Source organism: Pararge aegeria, chromosome 25 (assembly GCF_905163445.1).
Source record: "Pararge aegeria chromosome 25, ilParAegt1.1, whole genome shotgun sequence".
NCBI classification, from domain to species: Eukaryota; Metazoa; Arthropoda; class Insecta; order Lepidoptera; family Nymphalidae; genus Pararge; species Pararge aegeria.
Window position 1 is genome coordinate 10,709,096 of NC_053204.1, and position 13,966 is coordinate 10,723,061.

The window sequence follows — 13,966 nt, forward strand, 5'->3', positions numbered from 1 at the left end:
GGCGACTGTCATATTTCTTTCAACAATGGGGGAATATAACTAGTGACCCGCTTATATTAGACTGGTTAAAGGGCTATAAGATTCCTTTTGTTTCACAACCCATTCGCAGTGATTGGGCTTGTACTATTGTAAGATCTAAAAAGGAATTATTTGCATTTAATAAATGTATACAGAAATTATTAGATATCGACGCCATTTCAGAATCGAATCACGAGGACAGGGAATTTATTTCTACGGTTTTTCTGGTGCCTAAACCAAACGGAGAGAATAGATTTATTTTAAATTTAAAATGTTTAAATAAGTTTATAAAGATTTTAAATTAGAGGATTACCGTACTGCCACCAAATTAATGTTTCCCAAATGTTTTATGGCTTCTATGGATCTGAAGGATGCATACTATTTACTACCAATTCATAGATTGCACAGAAAATATTTAAAGTTTAAATTTAATGAGACTCTTTATGCATATAATTGCCTACCGTTTGGCTTAACGACAGCACCGTACGTTTTTACAAAAATATTAAAACCAGTAATGGAATACTGCAGGTCAAATAATATATTAACAGTTATATATTTAGATGATATAATAATATTTGGCAGTTCATATGTGGAGTGCCTTAAAAACATTATATTTATCAAGAACCTTCTCGAAGGTCTGGGATTTCTAATAAATTATGATAAGAGTTGTTTAACACCTTCAAAGGAGTGCAAATATTTAGGTTATATATTTAATTCAGAAGACATGATATTGGAGCTACCCTTTGAAAAGAGAACTAAAATTCAACAATTAATTTTAAAGTTCTTAAATACAAAGACTTGTAGTTTACGGGATTATTCTAGTTTTCTTGGTAATTTAATATCAGCTTGCCCTGCTATAGATTACTCTTGGTTATATACTAAGCGTTTTGAAAGATTTAAATTTTTATGTTTATTATCTAATTCGTCGTACGATCAAATTATACAAATTCCAGCAAGATTGAATGAAGATATGTTATGGTGGTTGAGACATATTAAAGCCGATTATGCTAAGCTACGCAGTCATAATTTTACCTTTGAGATTTTCTCAGACGCTTCTCTTACGGGTTGGGGAGCATATTGTAACGGAAACGGATCGCATGGTTTTTGGACCAACGCAGAAAGGACGAAACACATAAATTTATTAGAGCTTAAAGCAGCTTTTTTTGCTTTAAAAGTTTATGCTAAACATATTACTAATACAGAGATTCTTTTGAGAATCGATAACACTACTGCTATAGCATGTATTAATAAAATGGGTAGTATACAATATCCACACCTTGAAGAAATTACACGACAAATTTGGCAATGGTGTGAAAATAGGGAAATTTTTATATTTGCATCTTATATCAAATCCAAGGATAATGTGGAAGCTGATACCAGGTCTAGAATTAAATTTCAGGAGACAGAATGGGAACTTGCAGACTATGCCTTTCAAGCAATCATTCTGTCGCTAGGACAACCTACAGTAGACTTGTTCGCATCTAGAAATAATAAGAAATGTTCTACTTATGTATCTTGGAAACAGGATCCTGATGCTTGGACAATTGATGCTTTCACAATATCTTGGACTCATCTTAATTTTTATGCTTTTCCTCCATTTGCATTAGTACTAAAGATGATTCGTAAAATTATAGATGATAGGGCGGAGGGCATTGTTGTAATACCAAATTGGCCTACCCAACCGTGGTATCCATTATACCAAAAGATTAAAATTTCTAAGGAGGTATTTTTTCATCCAGATAAGCGATTGCTCGTATCTCCTTTCAGACTTCATCACAATCTGCACAGCTCGCTAGAATTGATTGCCGTGCGATTGTCAGGAAAACGCTAATAGAACGAAATCTTTCCTCAAGATCTGTGGATATCATCTTATCGTCTTTAGCTGACAGTACCTATAAGCAATATGATGGATGTATTAGGTCTTGGATAACATATTGCGAGAATAAAGAACTAAGCTATTGCTCTGCATCGATTCCAGAAATTATACATTATTTAAGTCAGCTTTTTGATCAGGGAGCAAAGTATGGGACTATTAACTCTCATAAATCAGCAATAAGTTTATTAATGGGAAATTCTATTGATGATACCAGAGTTAAGAGATTTATGAAGGGAGTGTATAGGTTACGGCCTCCCGCGCCTAAATATGATATAACTTGGGAACCTAATATAGTTTTGAATTATTTAAGCAAGTTATGGCCCAACCATACGTTGAGCTTAGAGGACCTTTCAAAGAAAGCTGTTACACTTATTGCCTTGGTGACGGCTCATCGTGTCCAGACGATATCTCTCATAAAGACTAGAAACGTGTTTGTAAATCAGGGTAGTGAAGTGATTATCAAAATACCCGATTTTATAAAGACTTCTAGGTTAGATGCACATCAACCTTTGTTAAAACTCCCCTTCTTCACTCCCCGGCCTGAAATCTGCCCAGCATTATGCGTCTTAGCTTATTTAAATAGAACTGAGAATTTGCGGGTAAATAATCAAGACAGATTATTTTTAAGTTACAAGAAACCTTATAAAGAGATATCGAGGCAGACATTAAGTCGCTGGATAAAGACTATTTTGGCTAACAGTGGCTTGGATACTACAATATTTAGTGCCCATAGCACTCGCCATGCATCAACTTCGTCGGCTTATAGGCTGGGAGTCAATCTTGACATTATAAGGAGAACGGCTGGTTGGAGTGAAGCATCTGGAGTTTTTGCTAAATTTTATAATAAGGAAGTTATTGTTAACGATAAAAGCTCATTTGCTCAATCCATTCTTAGCAACCATTGTAACTAAGATAATTAGATTAATAAGAGTTTATTACATTCTATTAAAGAAAAAAGACTTCTTAAATGGTAAACGAAAGAATTTTAAATTTAATATGATTGTTAATTTTTTTTTGTTTTATCTACCTGTGAATTAAAAGTAGGTAACTTAATGTTTTTTGTTAACTTTATTAGAATAAAAATTCAATTTAAAAAGTTTTTGATGTGTTATTTTAAGAAGAATACCTGTTTTATGTATTATTTTTACAAATACAGCTATAAACATCTACAATAAGTAAAACCCCAAATCGCTAGAATGAAGCTTGTGAAGCATAATTTATGATCAAACGAACTTACCTGTAAGTGAAGTTCGATCCAAATTATGCGAGCAAGCTTCATTCGACGCGATTTGGGGTGGACCCACCCTAAGGTAATAACTATTTTTAAGTGTAAAAAAAAAAAAAAAAAAGACCCTCCCAGTATAGTGATAAAAATAATACATCTGATAAAAAAAAAAAAATAAAATGGAAAAAAAGATAAATAAAGTTTAATTTAGAATAGATTGCTTTAAACTAATGATTGATGGTAGGGATGTCTACGTGAGGGTGGGAAAAATATAGTGATACCATACGAAAAATTGTTTTTTCCCTACTATGAATAACGTGAAGGCTGATAGCTAGAGAGTGTTGCTACAATAAGTAAAACCCCAAATCGCGTCGAATGAAGCTTGCTCGCATAATTTGGATCGAACTTCACTTACAGGTAAGTTCGTTTGATCATAAATTTTTTGCCATTTTATGTAGTTTACCTGCTGCATGCACACCCCGATAAGCAACCCAGTGAACGCCACTGGTCGTGAGAGGCCTTTAGTCCATTAGTGGAATTTTAAAGGCTATTTATAATAATAAATGTATCCTAAAACAAAATTTGTCAACACTAACTTATTATAACTACTTGATATCCATTTCGCAGTGTACGTGTGCGCGTATAAACGTGTGTTTGAATCTATGTTTTAAAATTCTCTACTATCATAAACTTTTTAGTGTTCTTATAATAATCCCACCAGTGGCGTGCACAGGGCATTCGGCCGGGGTATGCACAAAGCAGATATTTAGCATAAAATAGAAATATTCCCCACCAATACGAGCTATATAAAATTATTTGGGTATGCAGTGCTTTTGTGCATGTATGAAGTGCACGCCACTGAATGCCACCTAATCTTAAATATAAGCTCAGTTAACTTTATGGTTGTCACGACGTAACCTCTTATGAAAACTTTGTAAAGTTATTTCTCTAAAAGTTTTTATCTCAGAACAAAGTTTTTTTTTTTTACTGATCACTGTGAATACTGTAGTATCCCATTAAGGAGTAGTGGTTTATTTACTCTAAACTTACTATGAGGGCAGCCACCTGAGCCAAGCCGTGGTAGGTTATAAGGTTAATAACGGTGGGGGTGGTATCTCCGTACCCTTTAGGAACCTTATAGACCCTTATAGAAAAATCAGTTTTATAGTATAAGGAATTAGTTAAACGATAAAATATCTTAAGTATTAATAACATAGTAGCCTGTAGGCTGGCCGGTAGTTTTGTACGGTAGTGAATCTTGGACTCTAAAAGCCGATACTCAGAAACGTCTCGAAGCCTTTGAGATGTGGTTCTATCGTAGAATGCTCCGCATTAGCTGGACACGGAAAGTTTCTAACGTGAGAGTACTCCAACGCGTCGCCAGAAGCCGGGAGTTACTGCTTATCATTAAGAAGCGTAAGGTCGAGTATCTGGGCCACGTTCTGAGACATGAGCGATACCAGCTGCTCCGGCTCATAATGATGGGCAAAGTAGAGGGCAAACGACGTGTTGGAAGGAGGAAGAAGTCGTGGTTGTGCAACATCCGTGAATGGACCAATGTTGAAAGCGTGGAAGTATTGTTTCGCTTGGCGCAAGACCGCGAGAAGTTCGCTGAGCTGACGTCCAACCTCCAGTAGTGGAGAGGCACAAAAAGAGAGAGAGAGAGAGATTAATAACATGAATTTAAAAAAAAAACCTGGCTAGGTTTGTTGTGGGCTGTTCTTAGACGACGTTTGGATACCTCCTAGCTGTAGTTTTAAGTTAACTTAGTTATCACCATCACCTAAGATTAGTGTTAACATGTTAAATGTATGAACGCTTCATAAGTGCCTATGAATAAAACATTTTTGAATTTCAGTTTTGAATGTGAATTACTCTAACTTCATAGCTAATTTGATTGATTATAAGATGGTTATAACAAAAATACGCGTTGCATGAGATTACTTCAAGCCTATCATGGATAAAAAAACCTGGACAGTGAAATCTCTTTGGAACGTAACAAGAAAAATTCCGACAATTTAATTAAAATCATCCCTTAAACAAGAGGACAGCATCCATCTCTCACTGTCAACTTCGTTTTACATAAAAACAGAAAATTTAAGCTGACTTCCTTTTATTACCATTTCGGGAAAGGAAGACTTTTTGTTACAAAAACTTCAGGTAGATCAAATTTGTGTTTGTAATAGATCTTCTTTAAGTTGCTTTTTTTTGTGTTCGTACACCCTTTTACAATTGCTTGGTAGGAAGGTATTTCAAATTGCTATTTAATTGGTAGTATTTAAAATTCTAAATTCAAAATCAGAAAAAAGTCATTTGCACTGCATATGCTGCCCATAGCCTGTAATATATACCGCAAAAGTACATACATAACACATGAATGAAGAAAGATTTGACTTTGATATTTTCTTTTTTTATAATAAATAAATATACTACGACACACATCACCATCTAGCCCCAAAGTAAGCGTAGCTTGTGTTATGGGTACTAAGATAGCTGTTGAATATCTTTATGAATATAATACATATAAATACTTATAATATACAGATAAATACCCAGACACTGAAAAACAATCATGTTAATCACACAAACATTTTCCAGTTGTGGGAATCGAACCCACGGCCTTGGAATCAGAAAGCAGGGTCGCTGCCCACTGCGCCAATCGGCCGTCTAGACCGATTATACCTTATTAACCTTTTACCGTTATACATAACTTAGAAAAGTAAGAGGTGCGTTTCGGGGTTTGAACCCGAAAGTGAAGCCGGAATATAACCTATCACCGCTCAAAGAGTTTGTTTTCTTGAGGTGCATGCTGGGATTCGAACTCGGCCTTCCTTAAGTGAAGTCCATCACCGCTATCAAGTAGAAAGTCTAAGTGACGTCACGTAAATAATAAAAATAACTTGGAGCGCACTCTCAACGTGGAAAATATTAAATTCACTAAAGTGAGTAAGTAAGTGGTAAAGTTAAAAGGGTTATTGTTGCTAGGCCACAGACAGTAGACTTAGGAAGAGTAAAAGCTGTTTCAATATGAAGAACATAGTGGGGTGGAGTTGCTTAGTGTTACAAAAATATTGGTAATCATCATCATCATACTACTATATAATAAAAAAAAGTAAATTTATATACTACCTGTTGCCCGCGAAATTCGATCGCATCTATAACGGCCTTCTACAAATCCAGTGAGAACCGTTAGGTTTTCCTAGCAGCCTACAAGCAAGTTGATTAATTGCTTAGTTAGCACACACTAACACATTTATATAATTATATTAATAGCGCCATCCATTGGATACTTCGTCAATCCACTGAACTAACTACAACTTAAAATATTATCGAACTAACAGATAATTGTGACTCAATGTGAGACAATAAACATATAATTTGCAATAAAATCATATCCCAATTATAAATTGAGATATACACTGACCTATCTCTTCAGTAGGGATACAAAATTAAAAAAAAAGATAAAATCGGTTCAGTAGTTACGGACAAAGATGGAATTATATATATATAATTCCATCTTTGTCCGTTATGAACTCCGTATAATAGATAGATATATAAATTAACTGTCAGGGCTCGAGTTTTTCAAATTCAAATTCAAAATTTATTTATTCATGTATGCCTATCACAAGCACTTATGAAGCGTTGATAGATATATGTTTACATAATTGTAAGGGGATGGTGATAACTTCGTTGGCCAACTTAAAACTAAAAGCTAAGAGGGTTCAAAACGCGCCCTAGTCTAAGAAGAGCCCACTTAGCCGGGTATTTTTTTTTGTTATCACCATCGCACAGTAAATTGCTATTAAGCTATGAAGTTAGAGCAATTCACACTCAAGCTTTTTTATCGTTAAGTAATTTTTAATAATAGCATAGTAAATTTTGATAAGAATGGCGTCTCCATGCTCCTCTGTCCAACTGGCCGCACCGCAGTCCGCTTCAATAAGTCAAATTCAATAATGTTCACAAATGAAACGTCACACTTCGTTCCTTGGCGCAGGAAATTTTATATTTTCCGCTTTTGCGCTGCGAACTCTCACTTTATTGTCTGGATTTCCTTTTTACTTGATTTCTTGGTTTTCTCCGGTCCGATTGTTAAAGTTTATTTTTCAATATTTTCTCTCCGCACACTCATTGGTATTGTAATGTTGTAATGTTCGATGTTACTTATTTTGTTTGCGGAGCACGGAATGAATGGAGCCTCACTTTTTTTTTTTAATTTTTTTCCGTATTAAAGCGTACAAACAAACATAACCGAAAATAATGTTATATATTTTGTCATTAGCTATATATTTATTTTATTTATTCATTTATTAAAGGAACACCAACAGCTTGTTCACAGTGTGACTAGTCGCTTAAAGCATTTACTACAAAATTACCGATATTAAAACTACAAACTTTAATAAAAATACAAAAAGTTAAACAAAAGAAAAAATAACAAAAGAAAACTAAAATTTATAATCCAAAAATCTGTCTGGATTGCTTGACAAAGCAGAAATAATATAATTTTTAAAATCAGAACAGAATAATAGAACATAGTAGAACAGAAAAGAAATGAACAGGAAAACAGTATGGAATAAAACAGAATAAAATTCAAAATTCAAATTCAAAATTCAAAATTCATTTATTTCAAGTAGGCCTAATATAAGCACTTTTGAAACGTCAAGTCTGTCTGTTTGTAGTGATTCTACCACCGGTTCGGAAGGCAGTTTCTACCGAGAAGAAGCCGGCAAGAAACTCAGCAGTTGCTCTTTTCCAACATCAACAATTTACATTTTGTATTTTAACATTCATTTTTCTATCTTGTGAGAGCTGAAAGCGGAGCCGGATGCTTCCAAGCAACCTTGTCATTAAAAAATTCATCAATTGTATAGTAACCTCGCTCTAATAAATGTGTTTTAACAAATTCTTTAAACTTGTGCATTGGCAGGTCCAAAATCACCTTAGGAATCATATTATAAAAGCGTATACTCAATCCCACAAATGATCCCTGTACCTTACGCAGACGATATGCAGATGACACTAATTTATGACCATTTCTTGTAAGTCGACTGTTTATGTCCACTATATATACACACACACACACTATAATAGAATAGAACTGTACAGAATAGAATAGAATATAAAATAACAACATAGAATAAAATATAATAGAATGGAACAGAACCGAACATAATAGAATAGAATTGAACAGAACTGAAAAGAATAGAACAGAACAGAACAGAAAACAGAACTTAACACATTTAATTAATGCGATATTAGGTTTTTGATACCAATTCATAGACTATTCTCTTAATGTTCCTATTACGAGTACGAAATATTGTATTTTTGGATATGGTAAGTCTGTATTTTAGTTTGTTATAAAAAGTAGATTTTTACTGTTGTTTAACAATATAAAACTGTATTTTTTAAAGTTCTTGAATGTCCTTTTAAACGGCAAAAGTTTTGAAAATAGTTAAAGTATTGCTACCGTCATTTACACCAAAATAAAAGACTTTACTTTCGGATTTTAATTGCTCCTTCAATTGTTGTAGTTACCGTCCCTTTTATTAAAAAGCCTCAAATTTTTATAATCAATTGCTGACCTTAAACGTCGGTTTCGTTGAATCATCTGCAATATGCCACATTTTAGTTTAGCTTTACTCCCCAAAAAACACTACTGTAAACCTACCTGTTTCTATTGTCTAGACTACAATGTGTTTAAATAACAAGAGCCGCATTTAACAGTAATGTTTTTAAGAATTTTAAGAATCATAACCTAACCTTTACAATTTTAGAAGTCTCTAGATTCATTATAGTTTATATTTTTATATTATCTTTAATGTTTCGTAAAAAGCTAAAACAATTAAATGCTATCGAAGCCAAAAACGTCTTAAAGGGTAATCTAACGATATTAAAGTTATGTACATACAAGTTGTTATCAGAAAAATTCTAGACTAAAAAACCAATAATCTCCTGCTTTCATTATTATTTACCCTAGAAACTTTGAAATAGCGTTATTTGAAAGTGTTCTGTTAGCTCTACATTTTCATAGTTTTAGTTTTGTATATGTTTATAAGTTATCAAATGGCATCGTTTCTTTATATTTTCGCGCTTTTTCGATCATATCTAGAAACTTGGTTTTTGTATTTAACGACACTTTTTTAGGACGGCTATAGGACGGCAGTTTAGTTATATACCCCTGGTACCTTCTATAAGACTATGGTCTCGTATAAGTGAAACCACCATTCCAACCGAAATAGTTATATACCCTAGTATTAGGGTCTGGTCTTGTAAAAGTTAAAAAACCCTATTCCCGCTGAATATTATTGAAAAAAATAAAAGGCACAGAAAAAAAATAAAGGATATCATCTAATTGCAAAAAGGAAAAGTGCCAGAGTTTGCTCTTAATTAATTAATCGATCCAAATTAAATTTCACGGTTCCGTAGCTCTTAGGAATATTCAACAAAAGGGGCCGAAGGGACCCTAAATTAATTATTTCAAATGCGTTTGTCTCATTCCCGAAAGTTTCACGATTTAAAGTAATAGGCTAGGAGCGAGTGCACGATTTGTTTCAAGCAGTTAATGCACACTAGTTAAATCAAAATATACTCAAAGGTTCATGAAGAAAAAATAGAAAACAATTAATATTAGATCTATTTTTTTACTACTGTAAGAATTATCATTCATCATCATAAACAAATTACCGGCCCACTACAGTGAACGAGTCTTCTCTGAGAATAGAAACGGGCATAGTTGTTCACGCTGACCAAGCAGATTAATAAATTTCACGCACCTTGGAGTATGTGCCGATGCTTCCCTTTACCATTAGAATAACTTATATTTTAAATGTATGGAATTAAAAATGCACATGAAAAAGTTACATTAAGGCTTCGATCTCGGTTCCGCTGAAAATATAGCTGAAGCTCCACCCACAAGGCTATCACAGCTTCAAATAATGTAAATATCGCCTTGTCATGACGTCATGTGTTATATGCCATGGTTTGAACGAAGTTTGAACGAAAGAGATAGCTATGTAGTGACAGTTAGCCATAAAATTGTACCTTCTATCTCACTTGCTCTATACCTGCTGTTTACTATATTTTTAACTATTTTAAGAAATATTGTATATTGTGTATTAATGTGTGAGTAGTAATTATAAAGTGTTTTTTAGTCCAAAACAAGTTAGTCTTTTTCTGCAATCTCACCTGGCAGTAAGTGATGATTCAGTCTAAGATGGTAGCAGGCTAACCTGGTAATTAATCCCCAATTAGATATTAGTGGAATGTGTGGCATCCAAAACGCATGTAAGGTTACAGGAAACAAAGAATCAATTTGAATAAACAATAAAATAATGATAAATAAATAACAAATGTCAATGAATTACATTTTCTCGCCCGTTTTCATCAACTCTATAATATTCCATTGCGCACCTTTCAAAGTAACAGAAAATAGAGCAACAAATGCAATAAAGCGTGTGTACAGCGATTTTTCCAGGAAAATGGCAATATTGTAATGGATAATGTTTAAACACTTAGTATAAATAATTCATTAACTCTTTGACTAAAACCTGCGATGTAATGGCTGATTTGTACTAAGTTTCTATATTAATTAGGAAGTTTAACTTTTCCAAATTATTTTAATTTGAATGTTTCAGTGAAAGGTACATATTTGCCCCGTTTTAGGGGGTTTTGAGGATACTCTGGAATAAGGAAGCGTGATCTAGTTATGCCAGGTGTTACTGATTCTGTCAGTATATTTGGCTACAGATGACGAAGTCTTGTGCTAGTATTGGGGTTTTCTGTTAAAAATATTTTTTGTTTAGTGGAATACAAGTAAGCGTTGATGGGTAGACCAAGTTCGGTCCCCGGAACGCATCGCCGACTTTTCGGAGTTATGCGCGTTTTTTATTTAAGCAATTTAAATATCACTTGCTTTAGAGCTGAATGAAAACATCGAGAGGAAACCTGCATGTTTTCTCTATAACATTCTCAACCGCGTGTGAAGTATACAATGTATACAAATGATCCAGGCATCAAAACATTATCTTTCCTATGTTTATTACGACATAACATCAAATGATTCCAACTTAATTTTTTTTTTATTTATTTAATGTAAATGGTATGGTTGATAAAAAAAAAAACAAAAAAAAAATATATTCTCAATTCCACGGAAACCAAATTAAAAAAAAAACACCATATACTACATACATATATCAACGTATGCTATTTACCAAATATATTAATTATATAATTAATTGAATTTAACTATAGATAAGTTACTACTGCTAACTTGTAATAAATATGTCTATTTGTTATTTGTTATAGGTTGCCTTTATAAGAACACTTTCAGTGATAAGGCCGCCTTTGCAACCCAACAAGTCCGAATAAGCGTGGAGTAGGTGCTGTAGGTACTCTGCTAAGTACCAGCTCAAACCTTTAGATTCGGTGGATCATGGAGCCATGAGTGACAAATCGATGACACAGACGAAACTAAATAGTTAACACAGACGCAATATAAATAGTAAAATAAATAAATATACTACGAAAATACACACATCGCCATCTAGCCCCAAAGTAAGCGTAGTTTGTGTTATGGGTACTAAGATAGCTGATGAATATCTTTATGAATATAATACACACAAATACCATAATAATATACAGATAAACACCCAGGCACTGAAAAACATTCATGTTTATCACACAAACATTTTCCAGTTGTGGGAACCGAACTCCGGTCTTGGACTCAGAGAGCAGGGTTGCTACCCACTGCGCCAGTCAGCCGTCAAAGATTGTCTGTTCATCGGTTTTTCTACCGGATCTTGTTCCTCCTACCCCGCTCTACAGAACAGCGAGACACCGTGAGCGGTGGCATCTTCATGTGGTTGTATTCCATCAACACGCTCGAAACTTTTCTGATGCGTATATTAAATGAACGAATGAATGATTTATTTATTTCTCCACATCCCTATCCCTATCCCTATCCCTACTATAATATTATGTGGGGACTGATGCTTGAACTAGGTAAAACCTGTGTCTCAAGCCACCAGGCCCTTTCCCCAGGATAAAATATACAAGGAAATATGTCTATTTGTTATTTATTATACTATTGTGTTTAATATAAACTGTATGACCAAGTATTCCTTATATATTTATGAGTGGGGAGTCAGATGGGGGGTAATTTTTGGTAACTGCTAAGCATGAATATAATATCGGGACCAATATCCGGGGAGTAGTTATATTACGAGAATAGTGGTTTGGCAACTCACATGGGGTCATTACGCACTGAGGTTTTCATTTCCGTATGTTTAGGTTTCTCATTGTGGGAGGATACCCGTGCTCTGTGCTGGGCCGGTGATTGGTTGATACGATATCATGATGTTTAGATTTTATTAACAAAACAACGCTATGTTAATAATATGAGGGGAAAGTTTAAGGTGCAAAATGGAGTTTGCAACCTCCCTGGGTGAGCTCTGACCTAAGACCACTAATCCAGGGGTTCCAAACCTTTTTAAGCCACGGTTCCGAACCTTTTAAACCATGCAAATAGATAGGTACATGATAGTCATAATAAAATCCTGATAATGAAAATAATAAAACCATAAAAAATATATTTTTTTAACAAAGAATTAAGAAGAAAAAAGTTATGAGATGTGTACATCCTCAGGAAATGTTGACTTCACAATGAATTAACAAATATGTGATGTTGCGGTTTCGGAACAAAAATTGCCAAAGTTCAGTTTGGTGTGGTGTACAAGGATTGAAGAAATTACAAATTACAGATTCACCTACTTTTCGCGCAGTATAGAAAATTAAGCTTAATGTTCATAATATATAATGGAATTCTGCAAAGTAACGTCTGCATCTATCCATCGTTTCTTTGTGTTTTGCAAACATTTTCCCACAACTGGAATCGAACCCACGGCCTTGGCCTCAGAAAGCAGGATCGCTGCAAACTGCGCCAATTGGCCGTCCAAAATAAATACTTATAATATATAGATACCAGACACCCGGACCCAGAAAACATTTTTTGTTAGTCACACAAACATTTTCCAGATGTGGGAATCGAACCCACAGCCTTTGGCTCAGAAAACGGGTCACTGCCCACTGCGCCAATCCGCAGTTCGATGGTATATCAGTCCCAATTCCCGACCTTACAAATTCTACTCTACGTTATAGACTTCTAGATACCACAGTGTGCGTCGACCGCAAACTTCATCCAGTACAGTCGGATCGTAATTTGCGGCGATGAAGACTACGTGAGTTAGTTAGGGGTCGGTAATATTTAACGAGCTGGACTGTACCCGGCTTGGTTACTTCGGTGAGAAGGGCAATATGTTGGCTTTGATATCATTGCGTGTACTCAATGGCCTAGCTCCAGGTTTTGGCTGCAGCCCCATTTGGGAGACACACTTCGATCCTGGTGTGCACCCCTAAATTTACAAAGTTATGTATATTTTAATGTATGCTATTAAGTATCGATAGGAAGCGGTAATAGCCCAGTGGGTAGGACTTCGACTTCACTTTCGTGGGACTGTGTTCGAATCTCAGCACGCACCTCTAACTTTTTTATGTCATGTGCGTTATATGCAATTGAAATATCACATGTTTCAACGGTGAAGGAAAACATCGTGAGGAAACCTGCATGCCTGAGAGTTTTCCATAATGTTCTCAAAGGTGTGTAAATAACAGTGTAGCGGTCTCCGCATTACCAAACTAGATGGCACCACTAATACCCTGCATCGCGTTAACGAAGTGTTAACAAAAATTTACCACATATGATTCCAAAGATGAACGGTCGGACTTCGGTTTCCGAGCACGATCACCCGCTAGGAGGATAACCTTCCTATTGATATATTGTTATATACTGT

The 13,966-nt window shown here is 34.7% G+C and overlaps 1 protein-coding gene across 3 annotated transcripts in view; it reads right to left on the reverse strand.

Annotated features, from left to right (window-relative positions):
• Positions 1-13,966, reverse strand: part of LOC120634864 (hemicentin-1) — a 254,924-nt gene that overhangs the window by 59,741 nt on the left and 181,217 nt on the right. The gene's annotated exons all lie outside the window — the stretch shown is intronic.